The sequence below is a fragment of the Ambystoma mexicanum genome, chromosome 7p (assembly GCF_040938575.1).
Source record: "Ambystoma mexicanum isolate Mex_15411 chromosome 7p, UKY_AmexF1_1, whole genome shotgun sequence".
Taxonomy (NCBI): domain Eukaryota; kingdom Metazoa; phylum Chordata; class Amphibia; order Caudata; family Ambystomatidae; genus Ambystoma; species Ambystoma mexicanum.
Genome location: NC_090939.1, coordinates 91,022,825 through 91,044,792, shown reverse-complemented (window position 1 = coordinate 91,044,792; position 21,968 = coordinate 91,022,825). Strand labels below are relative to the sequence as shown.

Sequence of the window (21,968 nt, the reverse complement as noted above, 5' to 3'; positions counted from 1 at the left end):
GTCCATGGGATGTGGAGGCGAGCAAGCAGGTAACTAGGGGTTTGGGAGGGGCACATTTTGATTGAATGAGAACAGGGATTGGGGTTGTTTCTTCATCTGGTAATTGTTCGAATGCAAGCAGATTTGTTTCCAACAGTTCACAAACGAACAACCCCAAACCCTCAATCTTAGAGGGACAAATATGTGGCAACCTACTAAAGCCTACCATTGCCCCTACCCAGGCCTCCAGATAAGGTGCGTACTAGGCGTTTTTACGCATGAAAATCTTGTAAATACGACAGCTTTATTATTTTCCAGTGTACATTTACACACAAGTTGTGAGCAGAAGGCAGTGCAAAGGTCAGGTTACTTGACAGAAGCCAGAACGCTTTCAACACTTAAATATATACAGGAGATCTCAAATGGCCAAACATTAGAGAAATAAGGAAAGGTGTATTCTGTCACAATGCAGAAGGCTGCCGCATAGCAATGATTTCCATACGTCGGCGGGATGTCACATACATTTTACTCTCTTGCAAAGGAGAAAAGTCATTTTTACTCTCTTGAAATCACATTTACGCTCAAAGTTTAAAAATAGGGAGTAAAATACTCCCACCTCAAAATCTTATCTGGAGCACTGCCCCTACCTCATGCTTGTATTTACTACAAAATGTTCCTTCAATTGCACCCTGAAGGGAAGATACCGACAAATTAATTATTTTTTGTCAATGGAAGATTCCCGTAACGATAGCAATGCCTTATGGTTTTCAGATAACCACTTTCCAAGAATTGCTCAGGGTCAGACAGCAAATGCTTCCACTTGTGGCTGTTGGCTAAGAACAAATTACTTAACTTGGATAATGTGCTTTCTGATGCACAGGATTCCTCTCAGATTCTGCATCTTTACAAATCGATACAGGCACAGACTGGGCCCCAAAAGCTGCAGCAGCTCTACACCGGCTAGATCAAAGCATCAATGCCACCGGAAGCAATGTGAAAGAAAAGTACAGAAGCAGAGCTGCCCCAAATTCTCTGCCACTTAAGAGCTAGCTTAAATGTTCAGTCACAAGACCCTTTCAGTCCACTTTTAAACTACATACTCTTGGGACAAGGACTGGTACGAGGAGACCGATACCACTGGTGCAAGGAAGAATAACTGGGTATATAGGCAAACTATGTGGAAACATTAGACTTTAGAAACAAAAATAGTTATTGATCAGAAGGAATTGGCTACATGGCCGATAGGAAAAAGTTACTTACCTGCAACTATGGCTCTCCAGCATTGGCATCTTTCATAGATTTACAAGCTGTTGACCATTCCCAGTCATCAAGCTGGGGATCCTTGGTGAATGGCAGTTTGTATTTTAGAAACAATTACCTGAATTCACTGTAGTAATCCAGTCATTTTGGTCCATCTGCCCCACAGCCAATATTCACCATATTCTCAACTCCTAATTTGGAAGCCATCTTCATGTTACATTATTGCAAGGACAGCCTTATGCAGGGTCGGAAAGAAGGTTGCATGTGAATCTATAAAGGACAACAATGATGGAGCAGTGTAACAGACAAGTAATTTTCCTTTCTCCTGCATTGAATCTTTCATAGATGTACATGCTGTTGAATAAATTGCAAAGTAGTGAGATATAAAACACTAGACAGGGAGGAGGAACTAAAAGAAGCTCACCTCATGCTAACAGGCTGCGTAGAACTGCCAATCCAAACCTTGACCCCTCAGACATGTTCCTGTCAATGCTGTAGAAGCGTGTAAAGGTATACAGGACTCGCCACATAGCCGCTTTAATGAGGTCATGGAGTGGCACCCCCGACAGGAAGGCAGCAGTGGAAGACATCGCCCTTGATGAAATGTGCCTTTGGCGGCCGGGTAATAGTCTTCCCTCCTCCGTATGGTAATAGGCAATAAAGGCTGAAATCCATCTTGCGTCCCCTGGCCAGCGACCAGTTTACAAGTTCCAGCAGGGGAAAATGTAATCAATCGTTTGTTGGAATGGTGGAAGGAAGTGGTCCATACAAGGTAGTACTTAAGCCCCCTTCGTACATCCAAAGAATGAACAAACCCCTCAGCAGAAGTTGGCACACTGAAGAAAGCCAGAAGCACAAGTGGTACATTGAGGCAAAAAGATTAAGGAACCTAGGGCATAAACCTGGGGACTCGTTCACAGAAAAACCTTGCTCTTCTGGAACACCAGGAAGGGTCCTTGCAGTGATAGAGCACGCAGCTCGCCAACTCTTCTGACTGAGGAGATTGTGACAAACAATGCAGTTTTCCAAGCGATATATTTTAGAACTGCTACAAGAAGTGCTCTATGATGGACAAGTAGCCCAGCTGTTGGATGTAATTAATAGTTAAGGGAAGTGGGGCAAAGTTTACTGACCGGTTTGGAATGGATCTACATTATAAAACCAAATCCAAAAAGCTTTCACTACAAAATTGCAAAGCCCACTTGATCGCATTTTGTAATTCGAGATGTTGGGATTTTGGCTGTTTGTCGCCTGTGGGGCATTTAATGTATTTGCAACCCCTGCAGCCAATAATGCTGCAACCCAGTGGAACCTCCTGCCATCCAACCTCAGAGCTATCTCATTCCACATAGCCTTCCACAAAGAAATCAAAGCAACTGTTCATTTAAATTCTACCAGTACCTACCCTGAGGGCTCTAAATGCACTGAATTGATCGGCATGTAACCCTGCTTCTTATCCAAGTAACTTTGCCATGTGTATACTATGCCACCCATGTAACCTGTTCCAACATTGCTACGCCTCATGTAATCAATAAGCAATATCGTAACCTGTAACTAAGTCACACTTGTAACAGCGCCTCGATGCCCCTGGGCTGCCAATGCGCTTTATACATAGAAATAAATACCGAAGTAGGGGAGCAGGGGACTACCCGCTCCCCTTGTTCGGTATTATGGTCTTTGGTTTTGGATCGGATTGAAAGTCAGAGCTAGAAATGTTCGAGGGACAAAAGACTGAATATTATTTTTCCAAAATAACCTTGTCTTTTCTCCCCGGAACAATTCCTACTTGGTCCCCACCCCCACCCATACCCCTACCCACCTTGCTGCCGACTCGCTGTGTCCCTGCGATGCATGTTGGCTTTCACTTCCGTGATCAGGAACTGGCGCCGCTGGGTCCTTCCCTTTTCCTCGGGAACGGCTCCGGGGGGACACCCCCGCAATCCCTGCTGACAATATAGTAAGCAAGGGTGCTGGGGACACCCTGCAGCCTTCAGTACAGAATGTGTGATTTGGTCAAACTTTTCGGCCGTTCGGAATTTTAAATTAATATTTTGCTACAAGATCCGATGGCCTTTACCTCCTGGCAATAGGGACCCAATCATTGGTATAAGTCTGAACTACATAAATTGGTAGTGTGGCTGAGCTGCCAGGCTTATCTCAAGAGGGGTGAACCTGATTAGTAATGTTGGGACACAGTACAGTTATTCAAATAAACACACTCAAGGTTTCTTGATAAAACTATTAATTTATTTCAAAGTCAGTTGTATAAGCATTCTTCAGAAATGAGCAATATATGTAATACTTATAATACACCTCAAACACACACTTAGTTTCCCTAAATAAGATAACCATTGGGGATGCCACACACACACTTCCTACACACCCTCAGGTGACTTGTATAGCTAGGCCGGACATTGATTTATCACTGGTAAATATAAAGCAATACCAAGTTTGGTGCAAAGGTTAGATGGGGGAATAAAACAATGGTTAACAAATAATTAAAAACACAGTACATTTTGAATCCTTCCTATGTTCAGTAAATTAACCCTTTCCTGGGGAAAAGATAAAGGTAAGAAGAGTCACTCATGGAGCCAGGACAGCCAATGTTAATTGCACAATGTCTAGGGGAGCTTAAGATCATCTTTGCAGCTAAGTAAAACATCTTGCACAATGTTTTTAGAAATGTTTGTAGAAAAATAGAACACTTGAAGGGCCACAAGCTGGCAGGCTTGTGAGGGGCAAAGCTATAGCAACTCTGCAAAGTAACCAAGACTGGTTACAAATGAGAGCAAGTAAGGCTACGCAACAAGTGGTAAGCTCCCTTAGACTTTACAGTACCTCTGGTTAGAAGAAACGGTTCCAGCTGGCTTCTGTTCCTGTACAGCTCTGCAAATCCTGTTGCTCCTGAGCCTCAGTCGTGGGGACAAGAGGGAGGACATCTAGGGACTCCTGCTCTGCAAATCAGCGGCAGTAATGGGGAAACTTCAATTTAGCTGTGTTTCAGCTCCTCGCGTCCGACAGCAAATAGCAACACTGTGTTTCTCAGACACCACTTCAGATTTTCCTTGCTTCTGAGGTCCAGCACTACGTTGAGGTGGCTCAGGCTTGGTCAGTCCTGCATCAGGGCAGTTCAGAGGATCTTCCTAGCGCTTGGGTCCGACTTAAAAGCAATGCACACAACCTGGTGTTCCTCTCCCTGGCACTTTGGTTCCAAGCAGCAGGAGTGGAAATACAGCCAGATCCGAGAGGATGTCCAGACAGGCTTACTTTGGAGTTGATTGGTCCCACCAAATCAAAGGGAGAAGTCCTCCTTGTAGGGCTTCTATAGTCGACATGAATTCAGAGCTTCAGCACAGCAGCAGGGCTTCACCGGGCAAACCAACGGTCCAAGAGTTGCAGCAGGCGTCTCTTCCAAGTTCTTCTTCAGAGTCCTTCGTCCAGTGGTCGACTGCCTTCCAAGCCAAAAAGCCTCACCTTTTATGCAGGTTTCTCCCATTTCATTCCAGCCTAGCTGTCAACCACACAGCAGGATGGCTGTCCTTGCTGGACAGCCAGCCGGCCAATCACCTTTGGGAGCAGTCTTGTAAGCAAGGGGATTAAGCACAGGGAGTTTCGAGCTGTCCCTCACTTCCTGCCCCTAACTCCAACTTCACCCTCTTAAAATTCAGGAACCTTTAATGTTCTTTCCAGAGTGGGGATTGAAAGCAAGTGGCCTGAGGCTATTGTAGCTGCCAGTCCTCTACCTGAAGATGCTTCAAGGGTGCCACAATCTTCACCACGTGCACACAATACAACAGAAGGCAAGAGTTACATATCTACGCTGGGTCTTATTCGCCCTCCCTGATTTTTTTAGTGGGAGTGAAGGTGGGAATAAAATCCCAGACCTTCAATGGTATTTAGCGACGAGAATTTCTAGGATTAGCTCAGGGAGGGTCACAGATGGTAAGGGTGTGGGGGGGGGGGAGTGAGGAGGGGAGAGCTATATGGTACATTAGTCATCGTAATCATATTTCTGATGCTTGTATTTGCTTAGATTCACTGCTGTGCATAGGCCGACATCTAGTGGATGCTGCAGAGTATTAAAGTTTTTTTTTCGAAACTCGAAAAGGGGTGAACTAGGGCATGTCAATAATACTATCCCTAGTGTGACGTCCCATGTACCCATAATCCCTCACGTGTGTAGGACCCTCAGATTGCATTTTTTCTGACATGAGGTAGCGTGAGTACAGAATATCCAGATAAGATAGATAAGACTACAAGCATCCATGCGCCTTCTTTGAGCGGAGGAAGGGCGGGCGCATGTGAATCTAAGCAGATACAAGCATCAGAAATACAATTACGGTGAGTAATGTACCCCTTCTGAGGCTTGTGGAATCTGCTTAGATCACATGCTGTGCATAGATTAGCGAGCGGTGTTAGAAGAAGGAGGTGGGATGTGAGAAAGGTCATGAGCAAATAAATGTCTTAGAACCGCTTGTCCCACTAGAGTATCGGTCTTGGAATGAGTGTCAATGCAGTAGTGCCGAGTAAAGGTGTGAATAGAGCTCCATGTAGCTGCTTTGCAAATGCTGTCAAGGGGTACATTTGTAATGAAAGCCAGAGTGACTCCAGTACCTCTTGTAGAGAGGGCCCTTGGCGTAAAAGGCAGTGTTTTATCGGAGAGAGAATAGCACAGTTGGATACATCCGACTATCCATTCTTTGAGATGCGATCTCCCTCACTGCCTGGCGCTATGGAGACAAACAGTTGATCTGTCTTTCTTAGCGGTCTGGTCTTGTCTACATAGTAGAGGACCGTCCTCCTCACAATTAGTGTGTTGAGTTTTACCTCCGCTAAGCTTTTGGGTTCCTGGAAGAAAGCCGGTAGCTCAATAGACTGGTTAACGTGGAATTTGGAAATGAACTTAAGGTGAAAACCTAGGCTGAGTGCGTAAACCAGTTTGTACTTCTGTATAGTAAGAAAGGATCCTGCACTGGCAGAGCTTGGATTTCACTGACCCTTCTTATGGAAGTGATGGCTACTAAGAAGGCAGTTTTATAAGTCAGGTGTTTGAGACTAGACTTGTGCAATGGCTCAAAGGGTGGTCCCATGAGCTTAGAGAGTACCACATTAAGGTTGCAACCTGGTGGTGGGTTCGAAATTGGAGGGTGGAGTCTCTTCAACCCTTCCATAAATGCTTTGGCGACTGGTACCTTCCACCATGAAACCTTGTTATGGGCAGTGGTGTAGGCTGACAAAGCACCAGGTGTACCTTTAGCGAATTAAACACTAACCCTGCATTCAAGTAAGTGGAGCATATAGGTTAGAATATTAGAAGGAGTACAATCAACGCAGTTGATTTGCTTATTCTGGCACCAAATTACGAATCGTTTTCATTTGTAATAGTAACAGTGCCTTGTGTTTGGTTTTCTTGACTCTTCCAAGGTATCCATACATCTCTGGTGTAGATCGAGACGTCCGAACTCTGACTTCAGGAGCCATGCTGCCAAGTTCATAGAGTGTGGTTGTGGGTGCACTGTTAATTCTCCGTGCTGGGCAAGTAGGTTGTACTGGCACAGGAGTTTGATGGGTTCGCACCTCACCAGTCTGCGCCGATGTGGATACAACGGCTGTCCTGCCCACATAGGAGCAACAAGGATCAGTCAGCGTTATCGGTTCCTTGTGTAACATGCTCACCACCTTCCTCATGAGGAGTCGGGGGGGGGGGGGTGGGGGGGTGAAGCGTAAGCAAACTTCCCAGACCAGTTCATCCATAGGGCGTTCCCCTTGGAGCCTGGCTGGGGCAACCTAGACGCGAAGTCTGGGCAATGACCATTTTCACTTGTGGCGAATAGGTCTATAGTTGGAAAACCCCATTGAGAGACGAGGTGTTTTACGACTTCTTCGTGTAGACGCCACTCGTGTTCCTCTGGAAGGGGATCTCTGCTCAATGAGTATGCTAGAGTGTGGAGTTCCCCTGGAACATGTGATGACAGGAGCATTTTCCGTCTGAGTGCCCATTTCCAGATTTTCTGTGCAAGTCTGGATAGATTTGGAGAGCACGTGCCCCCCTGTTTGCTGATATAAAACATTGCTTTGGTGCTGTCCGTCACAATCGGCACAGACAGGTTTGTTAAATGGGGTTTGAACGCCTGGAGAGCTTTCAACACTGCCAGAAGTTCCAGCACATTGATGTGGTTCTGAGCTGCAGTGTGAGACCACAGACCCTGAGCTGTGTGATGAAGGGAGTGAGCCCTCCACACTGCCAGTGAGGCGTCTGTTGTGACCACTATCTGTGGGTTGTAGAAGGGTTTCCCCTTCTTCGTGTTTTCTCTCGTCCACCAGCGAAGGATTTGTACCAGTTTCGACAAAATGTCCACTAGATTGTCCCACTGATGGCTTGCCTGAGACAACTGCTTCGCCAGCCACTCCTGCATGGGACGCAGGCGCGTGTGAGGAACCAGGTATATGCAAGATGCCATCAAGCCAATCAAACTCATTGCTTTGCGCACCCTTACCTGGCGGCCGGCCTGATAATGTGGTATTTGCAGTAACACATTCTTTATTCTCTCCTCTGAGGGAAAGACCAATACTTCCTCTGTGTTTAGGATAGCCCTTAGGAACTGTTTGGAAGTGCTTGGCACTAGGCTTGATTTTTTTCTCATTGATTGAGAAGCCCAATTGGAAGAGGATGTTGATAGTTTGGATGTTTTGTCTGCAAATCAGAGGTGATTCCCCTGTTATGAGCCAGTCGTCCAAGTAAGGGTACACTGGGATTGCCTCCCTGCGCTGGTGCGCTGCCACCACCGCCAGTACCTTATGAATACCCTTGGAGCCGAGGCTATTCCGAAGGGCAGCACCTTGAATTGGTAGTGCTGGTTCGCTAGATTGAAACGCAAGAATCTTCTGTGCGCTGGGAACATTGAAATATGAAAATAGGCATCTTTCATATCCAGTGTTGCCATGTAATCCCCTTTTTTAGAAGCGGGATTACCTCTTGTAGCGTAGTCATGCAGAACTTTTGTGGCTTGACATACTTGTTCGCTGGCTTCTAATCTATTACTGGGCGCATAGATTTTTTTTGGCAGTAAGTTGAATAAATATCCCCATTTACCTGGTTGGCTGGGACCACTTCTATGGCGTCCTTTAATAGAAACAATGTTATTTCTTCTAGAAGGATACGCTGATGTCCCTCTAAGTGGACCTTTTGTCTCGGGGGGGGGGGGGGTGTTGGGCACAGGAGGGTGGGGGGTGATCACGAGGACATTGAAGAAGTTCTGCCATCTGTCCGAGGTGATACCCTCCCATGCATCATGGGTGAAGGTGGAAATCTGTCGTCCTACTGGAGATGCATGGGAGGGTACCCGGAGCGGAATGTCACTTGTTCTGAGGTGGGGTGCCACCTCGAGCTGGGCCCCCTGCCCAGATTACCACGACCTCTACGTTGTCCTTGTGGATAGCCCTGAAAGGTTTGTCCGTGGTTGTTGCCATAGGAACCTTGGCCTTGGTTGTATCCTGATCGCCTCTGAGTTTTGGCCTCGAAAGCGGTGAAAATTGCAGTTACCTCTTTGCCCCTGTGGGCTTGTTCGTGAGCTGACCTAAGGACTTTAGAGTGTCATACTCAGCCTCTGCTGTCTCAAGTGCGTCTTCTACAGCCTTGCCGAAGAGCAGGTCAGGTTCTGCTGGCATATTAAGGTGGCCTGAGGCCTGATTGGCGAAGCCATGTGTGCCTCTTTATAATGGTGTCCGCTGCGATAACTCTCCCTGCACTGTCAGCCGCGTCAAAATCTGACTTGAGGAGACAAGTAGTTCCAGCTCTTTAGTGTGCTGCCACCTGAGCTAATTGAGATTTAAGTGGCTCAGGTGCGGATGAGAGTAGCGCAGAAACTGGCTCCCACTTATGGCAGATGTAACCTGCCAAAAGTGTAGCATTATTCGCAATTCTTATCTGGTAGGCTGCAGAAAAGGCTACTTTCCTGCCCATTGCGTATATTTTCTTGCTCTCCTTGTCCGGTGGAGCCTCGGAGGAAGCAAGTGGTGTGCCTGCTCTTTTGTGTGGTGGTAACCACCAAAGAGTCTGGTTTTAACAGGCCTCTCATGTATAGGGGGTCTGAGGGTGCAGGCCTGAATAGTTTAACACATAGGTTAACAGCCTGTGAGAGTTTCGGTGCTTCCAAAGAAGGATGGATTCTATGTTGCACAGATTTCAGCAGTGGGATAAATTGCCCTATTGTTTTCTTGTCTCCCAACAATTTTTCAGTGAAGTCTGTCCTCCTGTACCTCATCCTGTGCGTCAATGAGGAAATGTTCTGCCGCTTTGGTTAAGACTTCTTTGAGGAGGGGTTGATGGTCTACCAGGGAATCTACCACTGGAGGGTCCTGATTAATAGGAGAATCTATGGTATACAGGTTTGCCTCCTGGTCTGGGTCCTCATCGTCCCCATAATAAAGTTCGGCTGTGTCCTCATTAATAAGTGGAGGGTCAGATGTTTCCACAAATCAAAGATCATCCTGGTCTTCTGGATCTATTTCAGGGTCATACAGGTCTATAATTCTGCCTTGTGTGGGGAGATACGAACAAGCCTTCTTGGTAGGGGGTTGAGAGCTAGAGGGGGCTGAGGTGGGAGGGGTGGTCTGAAAGCTTTGAAGGTAATCTGGATTTATTTCAAAGAAATTTGCCATGAAGGTCATTCTTCGCATGACACTGTTGATATCCTGCGAAGACCATTCCTTGGAATTTGGGATTACAGTGTTGGGAATACCCATGTCTTCATTAGTAGGCGGTATAAGCTTTGGCCTAGAGTCTTTAGGTTTCTCTAAGGGCTTGGAAAAGATTCCCTTTTGTGAAGACCCGTCCCTAGTAGGACTCTTGTCCCTCTGAGGGGTCTTAGAGGATTTCTTATGGTGTTTTCCCCACCCTGGGGAACCATAGGAGTGTGTAACTGACTTTTTGGGGCCTGTTTTAATAGATGAAAATGTCAAATTTAGAGTGTGGGGGCCGAGGTTTCGTCCGCAGACTACTGACCTTCGGAAGGTGTTTTTCGTGCGACAGCCTTGCCGTCTTTTGACTCCTTAGCCCTATGGCGATCTTGAACAAGTGTCGAACGTTGTCGGATGTCAACTGGGGCTTGTGTGTTTTGTGGTGCGTGCTTTTGAAGCACTTCCGCCGCCAGGTGCACTTCCCACAACATGGCCAACAGGTTCAGGGGCCTGCGCTTGGGTAGCTGAATCTACTCCAGTGCCCTCGCCATCCGAAAGTGCAGCGTCGCTGCCATCGCTGAAGGCTCCTTCTACCTCCATGGCCTCGAGTTGCATGGCGTAGTGGGCCCAGCGCTTAGTGGAACAGTCCTTCAACGTCTTGGGCTTTTAGGGCCTGCACGCTCGACAAGACATTTCGACGTGGTCTCTCGGGAGACACAAGTTGCAAACTAAATATTTGTCCATCCAGGGGAATTTACGGTTGCACTTAGGGCAAAACTTAAATGGAGTGTTTTCCATAATTCTGGGTAAAGGGGACGGCAGCTGGGCGAACAAAGTGTAGGAAGGGGAGAATATGCATTCTAAAATGGCCTAACAATGGCCTCCCCCTCTCTCCCTACTGTCTGGGCCGATGCCCGGGGCGGACTTCCTTCTCAGCATGGTGTTATGGCAGTCGAAGAAAGGATAGAAAGAAAAACTATCGTAATTAACACATTCAATGTATTATTGCCGAAAGGAACTCCGCTATAAGCGTCCGTCTAGTATGGCGGAAAAAAACAATCTGAGGGACCTCGATGCGTGAGGGATCAGGAGTACAGTGGACGTCACACTAGGGATAGCATTACTGGCACGCCTTGTTGACGTCCCTTTTCGAGTTTTGAAAACAACTGTAATACTCCACAGCTTCCACTAGATGTCGGCCTATGCACAGCATGTGATCTAAGCAGATTCCACAAGCCTCAGATATAGCTATATATATATCGTTATGAAGTTGTTTCACTGTATGTAAATAGTTATGGCCATGCTAGCTATTCATAGAGAGCAGGGGGCTCATTGTGTATGATGTAGTATAGTTCTATGTGGAATGTCACAGTGTAATACAGTTCTGAGCAGGGTGTCATAGCCTGCCTGTGGCCAGAGAATGTTTACTCTTAATGTTGCTTCCATTACCGTTTGCACTAGCCAGCCAGGTGTAAGGTTGAGCTGAGGGTTTCACTTTCGTTTACAAACTGTCTTTCTCCTATAACCAATCACTGAGCTCTGGGTCATACTGCCCCGAGCCAATGACTGCCCTCTGCCTTAGCCCCTCCTCTGGCAGCCATCTTCAGATTTGGTAGCACATAAAGTGGCAGTATGACCATGAAGAGCTGCAGAGGGGCAGGTGGGAGGGTTCACATGTGAATCCACACCAGACCCATGCTGGAGAACAACAGTTACAGGTAAGTAACTTGTTCCTTCTCTGGCATGGATTCACATGTGCTGAATAAAGAATACATAGCAGTACATACATACACTACCACAGGAGGTGGCACGTCTCAACAGAAGCAATTACTTCCTCACCAGGCTCAGCTTCAAGCGAACAGGTTGCATAGCAATGCTTGGTCGGCTCTGGACTCCTCTCTGCAATCCCCGTCAGCGGAGCAGAATTCCAGGAAGGTGTGCTTAGACCTCCACGTAGCAGCCCTGCAGCTGTCCAGCAGGGGCACTCCAGATAGGAATGCTGTCGTAGCAGTGATCGCTCTGGTAGAATGGGCTCTCAGACAGCCAGGCAGCTGTCTGTTTAACAGTGACAATGAGTGATGCAGCCGAAGAGCTTTGGAATAAAGGAAGCCTTGGACAAGGCCTTGCCATTGTTCACAGGACCGACGTTCACAAAAAGCTGAGAAGTCTTCCGAAAACTCTTCGATCGGGCCACAAAACTTCAGTGTACGAGCCCCATCCAGCGAGTACAAAGTTCTTTCAGCCGGCGACAAAGGCGTCAGAATAAACACAGGCAACACCAAGGGTTTGTTGTGATTAAATTCCGACAGAACCTTGAGCATGAAGGAGGGGTGTGTTAGCAGCACCACCCTTGTGTTGTGGAAAGCTAAATAGGGGCACTTACAGGGCTGGGCCTTGATCTCACCCACTCTCCTGACAGAGGTAGTGGCCACGAGGAAAGAAGTCTTCCAAGAAGGGAAGTTGAGAGGAGCTTGATGAATTGGCTTGAAGTTCTCCCCCTGCCCCCCACCCCGCCCTCCCCCCATCAGCCTAGTCAGCACAACTTTGAGTTCCCACTCCAGGGCAGGCGCCTTCATCGGCGGGAATAATCGGAACAGTCCGTTAATGAACTCCTTCAATAGACTGTGACCAAAGCAAAGACCTTCCCGGAGACCTGGTGTAGCAGGAGATAGCCGCCAGATGCACTTTTCCAACGACAAGTACGGAAGGACCTGGGGGGCTGTGACAGAGGGTTAATCTTCTGAGACCAACATCAAGTCGCAATACTCTTGCATTTGTGTCCCTAGCATCTAGATCCAGCAACGACAGGAAATCTCCCTCCTCCAGTTGGACGAGCACATGCTGCAACGTGAGCATCCTGAATTTTTAGGACTTTATGTACTTGTTGAGCTGTAGGTCTTGATGGCCTGAACAGATTCATCAACGGCCTTTCCGAAGAGGTTGTCTGCAAAAGGCATGTCCAGAACCCTTGTCTGAACCTCTTGCTTAAAGTTGGTGACCTTCCGCCAGCCACGATGACGGAGGCAAACCCCGTTTCCCATCTGGTGGAACCCTGCGTCCGCAATGTCCAGGGCCACGGTAATGGGTGTGGTCCGAAGCCCACCTCACCCTTCTGAAGGATCGCCATCTCCTCGACCAGTTGTTCCTCGGGGAGGAAATCCATTATCAGGGCCATCTTGCACCATACTTCCCGGTCGTACCTGGCCAGGATAGCTAAAGCGTTCGCCACCTTGAGAGGTGCCTGGGGAGTAGGGCCGCTGGGCCCAGCACCGACATAGTCGTCCGCGTCGCTGCCTCTGGCAGCTATCACCTCGACGTTCCCGTCGTTGTCGTCCCCAACGTCTTCCGGGATGGTGCGGAAGGAACCCTCATCCGATACATCGGAAGAAATATCTGTGCCTTGGAGTTCTTCCACACCCCTCCCGCACCTTTTTTGGGGTCCCCAGGGGTCGGCTTCGGGCTAAGGGATGGCATCCTCTTGTCCAGGGGCCTTTCTGCTGGTGTGGCCGAAGTCTCCAGGCCTGGGAGGAAGAAATACTTGACGGTTCGGCCCTTGAGGGGCGATTAAAGATGCGGAAAAACAGATCCCCGTCGGTTGAAGAAACGATAAAGCACACAAGCACGATCAAACAAAAATAGGATTTTCCTAGCAAAAACACATGTAAAACACAAAGCTCTAAGAGCGAAACACTAGGACTTCCAACACTTGGACGTGCAGTAGAAATCTGAAGATGGTTGCCAGAGGAGGGGCTTAGGGAGAGGGCAGTCATTGGCTAGGGGCAGTATGACCCAGAACTCAGTTAATCCATACCAGACGCCATGCAGGAGAACTCTTAATACTTAAAACCAACTGCTTATGTGCAGCATCTCATGACTACTGAAAAAGACAGCCTATACTGCCCCTACTGGTCAGAAAACAAGCAGTCACAATGTGATGGGGGCTCAGGAACCAGAGGCTGAGGCTGGTAAGCTAGAATGTTTGGTTAAGTCTGCGCAGTGTAAGCTCCACTGCTTACTTTTTAGTTCATTCCAAAGTCTGATATCTAGTTAAAGGTAGGTCAATTAACCATATGTCTGCTACTAACCTTACAGTCCTTTAGTTTTAAACGTGAGAGTTAATTCAGGACTCAGGAGGCATAGGTTAATTTTTTTTTATATATATAAATCAGTTTATCAATATATTAACACTTAGGTGTATTGCACCTGCACAGAAATTAATCAATGATAGTGAGGCTTCTGCTGTAGAAATTGGTCCATTACTTTAGCTTTGTGCAATAACAAACCAACAACTAATTACACGGCATCATCCCTTCATGCTACTCACCACCCCCAGACCTTTACAGCATTATAATGTTCAGCATGGTACAACTGTTGGCCTTTGAACATGCCTCGATGTGGTTTATTCGCAGCACTTGCCATCGTCCCCAGATCTGGTCACGTTTTTGGGCGCAAACTCAGACCCCATAAACCAATGCTCCAAGGACATTCAATAGCCAACACCCTTATTCCATACAGGGCCGGACTGAGATAGAAAATAGGCCCAGCCACTAATAAAAAAGTGTCCCACAATCACAATTTGCTTTTCATTTCTCTTTGCAGAAAACTATGAGCAGTAACAGTAGGGGCATTTTGAGCAATAGTTATAGAAAAATAAATACATTTAAAGCCTACTGGATCAATAACATTGCTCAAAACTACAATCTGGACAGTGGATTAAATCATCCGCATGGCCCACATGATCTCAGGAAAGTGGCCCACACTTGTGAAATGGTCTCGGGCACTGCCCTTTTGCCCTGTAGGCCAGTCCAAACCAGATTCCAGATCTGAAGGGTCAGAGGGATCAGACAACATACATGCTGAGGTGACAGTTTCTTGCAGTTGGTAAGCCCTGAATCACACCCTACAAACTAGGTTACACACAACTTGGGTTTGGTGAACAGACTTCAGGGGTCTGCCTCATTCTGTTTGGGAATGCTTGTGGCTTCATACAGAAGTGATGTGACCAAGCAGTTCAGGCTGGACTGCCCCTTTTGGGGTGGAACCAAGCATGATCCCCTTTTGTAATGGCTTGGCAGGAAAAGAACGATGGTCTGGAGGGTTGCCCAGAGCAATGCCAGATGTTACGATTCATTCAAAACCTTCCAGCTATCACCTCTTGTTTTGCCTCATTTTGGTACCACCACTATGGTATCCTTTCTGGTCTCCCTTTTCTAGACAAGTGTTAAACATCGATTGCATGCAATTACTCACTCTCCCTCCCAATCTCTTCCAAGAATTGCCTATTCCACTTTCATCAGGGCGATACAGGTTTGCAGCTTATTAGCCTAGCTACCTGCACACCTTGCATACATTTTTAGCTCATATTCGCGCGTCCCTTCCGCAATGTTTCGGTACTCCACTACAGATTGCATTTCGGTGATTTAATGGTTATCCATCAGAATTTCCTTCCCCAACCAAGCCAATAACCTACCTGCCTTGCCCCTGCGGTGTATACCCTCCCCCCAGTGTGCCAGTTATGCCATATCCAAGGCCAGGTTCCTATATGCCATCTATGTTTGGCGGATCATATATGACATGCATTATTTACCGTAATACCATTTCCGATGATTGTATCTGCTTAGATTCACATGCTGTGCATATAGTCTGACATCTAGTGGTAACCACGGAGTAGTGCACCTCGTCTTCCGAGGATCGAAAGGGGACGTCGACATGGGCGTGCCTGTAACAATATCCCTAACGCAAAGTTTAGTGTACCCAAAATCCCTCACATGTCAAGGTCCCTCCGATTGTATTTTTTCTGCCGTTAGGGAGCCTTATGACCATCGTGAGTACAGAAAGAGAAGAAGTAGTATGTTCCTTCCATACGAGCCGGGAGGAAGGCTGGGCACATGTGAATCTAAGCGAATCGAATCATCAGAAATACTATCACGGTAAGTAATACATGTCTTCTGATGCTTGTTAATCTGCTTAGATTCACATGCTGTACATAGACTATGGAGCAGTACTCCGAGTTTGTGGTGGGATGCGAGAAGGAAGAGTAGTGAAAAGGTGTCTTAGTAATGCTTGTCCCACCTGAGAATCAGACCTAAAGTGTGTGCTTAGGCAATAGTGTTTTGTAAAGGTGTGTACAGAACTCCAGGTTGCCGCCTTGCAAATGGACTCGAGGGACATTTGCAATGAATGCTATGGAAGCCCCAGTGCCGCGAGTAGAGTGTGATGCAATTGACAATCCACCTAGAGATGACCGATTTAGAGACAGGATCCCCTTCTCTACCAGCTGTCAACAACAAGAAAAACTGGTTTGTTTTCCTCAGTGGTCTAGTTCTTTCCAGATAGTACATGACTTCCCTGCGCACATCCAGTGTGTGTAGGCTTCTTTCTGCCACGTTAGTGGGGTTTTGGAAGAACATTGGTAGTTCGATTGACTGGTTGACATGGAACTTAGAAATAAATGTGGGCGCAAACCGAGGGTGAGTGCGCAGAACCACCTCAACTCTGAATTGTGACAAGAATGTCTAGAATAGAAAGGGCCTGCAGTTCAATGACCCTCCTTATCAAAGTGACTGACACTAGGAAGGCCGTCTTGTATGTAAGAGCTTTGAGACTTGCTTTATACATTGGTTCAAAGGGACACCCTATAAATCTGGTTAATACCACATTTAGGTCCCATCCTGAGCTGGGTTAGAAATGGGGGGATGAATCCTCTTAACTCCTTCCATGAAAGCTTTAATAACTGGGATCTTCCATCACACTTTACGCTGGGGCATGGTATAGGCTGAGAGTGCAGCTAAGTGAACCTTCATGGAATTAAAAACCACACCCAAGTCTAGTAGGTGAGTCAGGTATAACACAATACGAGTAGGAGAGCAGTCAACAGGATTGATGCTCTTGAAATTACACTAGATGACGAAGCGTTTCCATTTATTGGAGTAGCAATGTCTGATGTTGGGTTTTCTTGCTTCCCCAAGTATATCCATGAATCTCTAAGGGAGTTGGAGATGCCGAACTCTATGACCTCAGGAGCCAGGCCGCTAAGTTCAGTCTGCGGGCTTGGGTGAAGAGTGTCCCCCTTGTCCTGAGATAGTATGTTGTATGGGCAAGGTAGTTTCATCGGAGAAGAGAGCGACATCTCCACCAGATTGGAGAACCAGGGTTGGCGGGTCCACATAGGGGCCACCAATATCATGGGGACTGGTTCCTGGCACAATCTTGTTGAGTAGGGGAGTCGGGGGGGGGGGGGGGGGGGGGGTCGGGGTTTTTTGGAGTGTGGTTAAAGTGTAAACAAATTTCCCCAACCATGTTATTCAGACACCGTTCCCCTTGGATCGGTTCTGAGGGTACCTGGAGGCTAAATCTGGGCATTGTGAGTTCTCCAGAGTTGCAAACAAGTCAATCTCTGGGAAGCCCCATTCTGCGAAAAATGTTGGAGACGATGACTTTGTATAGTCGCCATTCGTTCTCCAAGGGCAACAAGAAGTCTCTGCTGAGCACGTCTGCCAGAAGATTTAGCTTCCCTGGAACGTGTTCAGACAATAGTGTGAGAGCCCATTTCCAAATGTTCTGTGACCGGTTGGACAGCCCTGAAGAGGGATTGCCCCCTTGCTTGTTCAGGTTGTACATTGCTGTGGTGCTGTCTGGGGATCAGTACTGTTTTTCCCTGCAACTGTGTCTGAAAGGCCTTCAGTGGTTGGATGCTACTGCTGGGGACCAAACGCTGTGCGACGTCTGTTGAAGGAGGTGGGCTCCCCACCCTGTGAGAGATGCGTCCATCGTGAGAGTAGCTTCTACTGCGGGGTGGTGAAGATTTTCCCCTCGACTACCACTGCAGAGAGAGAACAAGGGCTGCCGCGACAACCACTAGATTGTCCCATTGTCTACTGGCCTGACAACTGGCTGTTGAGCCACTGTTGCATGGGGCACATGCCCAAGTGTGTGCGAGGGACCAGGTAAATGCAGGATGCCATCAACCCCAACAGTTGCATGGCCTTGCGTACTGTCGCATGGCTTTGCATACTGTCGCCTCTTGATTGGCTACATACTGAGGGATCTGAAACAGCATGTTCTGAACCCTCTTTGGAATGGAAGACTAGACAATCTTGCCCGAATTAGAGCCCCCAGAAAATGCTTGACTTGGCTGGGGTCTAGGCTGAATTTCTTATTGTTTATGGAGAATCCCAAACTGAATAAGAGCTATTGTCTTTTGAGTGTTCGACAGGCATGTCCCGTAGGAGTCCCTTGTTATGAGCCAGTCGCCGAGGTAAGGATATACTGGTATGGATTGCCTACGCAGGTGTGCTGCTGCAACTGGCAGTACCTTTGTAAATACCCTTGGGGCTGAGGCAATGCCGAAGGGAAGGACCTTGAACTGATAGCATTTGTCCTCTATCATGAACCTTGGGTATTTCCTGTGGGCTGGCAACCTTGAAATATCAAAGTATGCATAGTTTATGTCCGATGTTGCCATGTAATCCCCCTGCTTTAGCAGAGGAATTACCTCTTGCAATGTTGCCATTCGAAACTTTTGTGGTTTGACAAATTTGTTCGCTGGGCGCAAGTCTAGCACAGGGCACATGGTGAGAGCCTTCTTAGGTACAAGGAAGTACACTGAATAAATAACCTAGTTTACCTGTAGAACGGGGATGACTTCGATTGCACCCTTTTCCTGCAGGATCTCGACCTCTTGCAGTAGGATCTTCAGGTGTTCTGGTTTTAGGCACCTGGATCTTGGCGGTCTGTATCGAGGTGGCCGGCTGAACTCTATGCAATAACCATGGGTGACGGTCTTAAGCACCCACTGGTCTGCAGTAATCCCCTCCCATGCAGTCAGGAATGAGGTTATACGCCGCCCTCCCCCCACCAGGAAGGCATGGGAGGGGACCCGGATCTGCAAGTCATTTCTGACTGGAGGCTGGGGAGCCTCTGGGGGTGGAGTTGCAACCCCTTCCTTTCCGACAGCGTTGTCCTCTGGGTGTATATGTGTTTGCAGAGGCAGACCCCTGTCCTGAGGACCATTTGTTGCCTGAGCCATATTGGTTGTGTGGGGAACGGGAATAGGATTGCCCACAAAAGGAGCGGTGAGAACTTCCCCCCCTCTCTGTTGAAAGGGTCTTTGAGTGATCTGATTCAAAGTCTTTAAGGTCTCTTGTTCCTTCTTGGCTGCTTCCAGTGCCTCATCAACGGCCAAATAGGTTCGAGTCTTCCACTGGTTTGTTGATTAATGACGCCTGTGTCTCTGGTTTGAAACCCGAGTTTTTCAACCAGGCGCAGCGTTTTAAAAGGGTACCCTGAGCCAAAGTTTTCCCTGCCGTCTCAGCAGCATCAAAAGTGTTCTTGAGGATGTTGTGGTTCACCTGCTTACCCTCAGACGATTCTAAGCAGACGAGAACGCACTGGTTCAGGGACCTTCTGTAGGCCATCCTGCAGCAGGTTCCATTGCACATCAGAAAAAATGGCCAACAGCGTGTTGTTGGCTATGCAGGTAGAATATGCTGCCGGAGTAGTGATTCTCTTTCCAAGAGCATACAACTTTTTACATTCTTTGTTCGGCGGTACCTCACCTGTGGCACCGGCGTGCCATGACCCCCAATATAGAAGTATAAAGTTTTTCCAGACGAGGGTTCATAGTCCTGTCTGAGAGGGTGTTAATAAGGAAGGGGCGATGCGCCTCTTGATGGAATGGAGGGGATAGCCTGGCTGGCCGGAGGCTTCTCCTTTAATATGTCCTCCACAAAATCTGAATCTAACACCACCTCTTGTGTGACTATTTGGAAGTGTTCCACTGCACTCTTCAGAATGGCGTTACAAATGCCATTTGGTCATCTACAGACAATACCTGACGCAGAGGAGAGGAAGGGGGGGGGTCCATACATATGGTATCAGGGTCCGGGGTATGGGTAGGCGACAGCCATGGCAAGTCATGAGCCTGCTGGTCCTCCCCCAAATCCTGGGTCTGATCAGTGGTATCCACAAAGGGATCAAGCTCCTACAAGTAAGGGTCAAGAGGCTTTTCTTGATCTGTAAGTTCAAAGACCTCCTCATGAAGAGGGCAAGATGTCTTCTGAAACTTGGTCACTGCAGGATAAAAGCTGTCTTCACTAGGGCTTTTAGGGGTGAACTTCACAGAGAAGTCCACAAATGTAGCTAATCTGTCCATACACCCCCTTCAAATCTTTCTCTGGTCCATGGAGATGAGCCAGAGGGGGAAAGGGCTCCTCCTAGGGATTTTGGGTATAGTACACGTCACGTTAGGGATAGTGTTACAGGCACGGCCATGTCGACGCCCCCTTTCGATCCTCGAAAGAGAAGATGCAATACTCTGCGGTTACCACTAGATGTCAGACTATATGCACAGCTTGTGATTCTAAGCAGATTAACATGCATCAGAAATACTGAATGTGCATGCATTAATGATCCAGCGGTATTAACCGATAGTTTAGTGAGGAAGGAAAGGGGTGCCAGAGTGGTTGCTCCTGCACTCACTTTCAAATTAAATCCCCCATAAACAGTCCCTTGCTAATCAAGTCAAAGTAGAAGACTGCAAGGATTGGGATGCAAACTTGCAAAACAAGCAGTTTTAAATTCAGTATCGAGTAGCAACTGCCATCAGAATGAGAAAATACAAAAGTGCATTTAAACGGAGGGGCTCCAACGCTGCCCAGGAGTTAACCTCCAAACCAGTCTCAGCTGCCATCGATATCTTGTGTCAATTGGGTACAGGATGTTATTCCTGTCAATATTACTGGTGGACCAGTGTCAATTAAAATCCCACCCCCCCCCCCAATGTTTTAAAAAAGCAGGCTCCTGGTCCAGATACCTTTTAATAGAGCTTCTTTCAACAATATTCAATTATACAGGCACTTCTGTTGATCCTATTTAGTTACCATCATGGAGACTGGGATAATTTCAAGTAGTTGAAGATGGAAAAATTGGTTCCCGGTTATATAAAATGGTGACAGAAGAACAAGTTACTTTCTTACCTGGTAACATTCTTTCGATGGGATGTTCTGACGACGTATTACACATCTATGACAGGTAATCACCACAGCTGTGCTGCTTTGGAAAATTTTTGGTGTCTGCGTCCTGCGTAGATGTCGATACGCTGTCCTCGAGGGCCTCCGTCGAGCCGAAGTCACCGGATGTTATAAGTAGGACGGACAACGCTCGTAGCCTCAGTTGTAGTTTTTCCCCCTAGAACGTATGGCACCAATCTTCTGCCAGAATGACTACAGAAAGCCTTGCGGAAACAAAAGCTGAAATCAAATAAGAAATTCTGTAGAGGGGCAGGTAGGGAAGCAGCGATGTGGAATACGTCGTCGAAACATCCCATCGAAAGAACGTTCCCAGGTAAGAAAGTAACTTGTTCTTCTGTCACCATTTTCTTCGAAGGGATTGGTTCCTCCGACGTATTCCACATCTATGATAGACTCCCAAAGCAGTACCAACGTAAGGAGGTGGGTAAAGAATTTAGAATTTTAGAATGCCCAATTAAATTACAGAATAGAGGACCGCCTTGCCAAAGGCCAAATCTTTCCCATGGATAGAATCCAAGGAGTAGTGTTTTACAAAAGTATGGACAGAGGCCCATGTGGCTGCTTCACAAATGTTACGAATGGGAACCCCCCTCTGCAGGGAAGTAGAGGCAGCCACACTCCTAGTAGAATGGGTCCGTAAGCCTACCGGAGGGTCCTTACCCGCCAAGCGGTAACATTCAGAAATTGACTGGAGGAAACGCGTACAGCAGTGGGAAGGACAACTCCACCACGAACGCGTCCCCTAAGGCTCCTTTTGGAGGAAATTCCCATGAGCGAAATCTTTCGCACTTCCGGTTGACGCTGGTGGCGAAGAGATCCACTTGCGGGGTCCCCCAAAGGGCAAAGATCTCCAGGAGAATCTCCTGAGCCAGCTCCCACTCGTGAGACCGTGCTCTGCCTGCTCAGAGCATCCGCTGCCGTGTTTTCGTCCCCGGCCAGATGAACTGTTGAGATCGATATTTCCTGCTGGATGACCCATAACCAGAGCTGCATCACCTCTCTGCACAGAGGGAGAGACCC

At 47.5% G+C, this 21,968-nt stretch overlaps 1 protein-coding gene across 3 annotated transcripts in view; it reads right to left on the bottom strand.

Moving 5' to 3' along the window:
- The window catches only part of GSK3B (glycogen synthase kinase 3 beta), a 1,215,699-nt gene that overhangs the window by 169,239 nt on the left and 1,024,492 nt on the right, over positions 1-21,968 (bottom strand). The window lies entirely within an intron of this gene.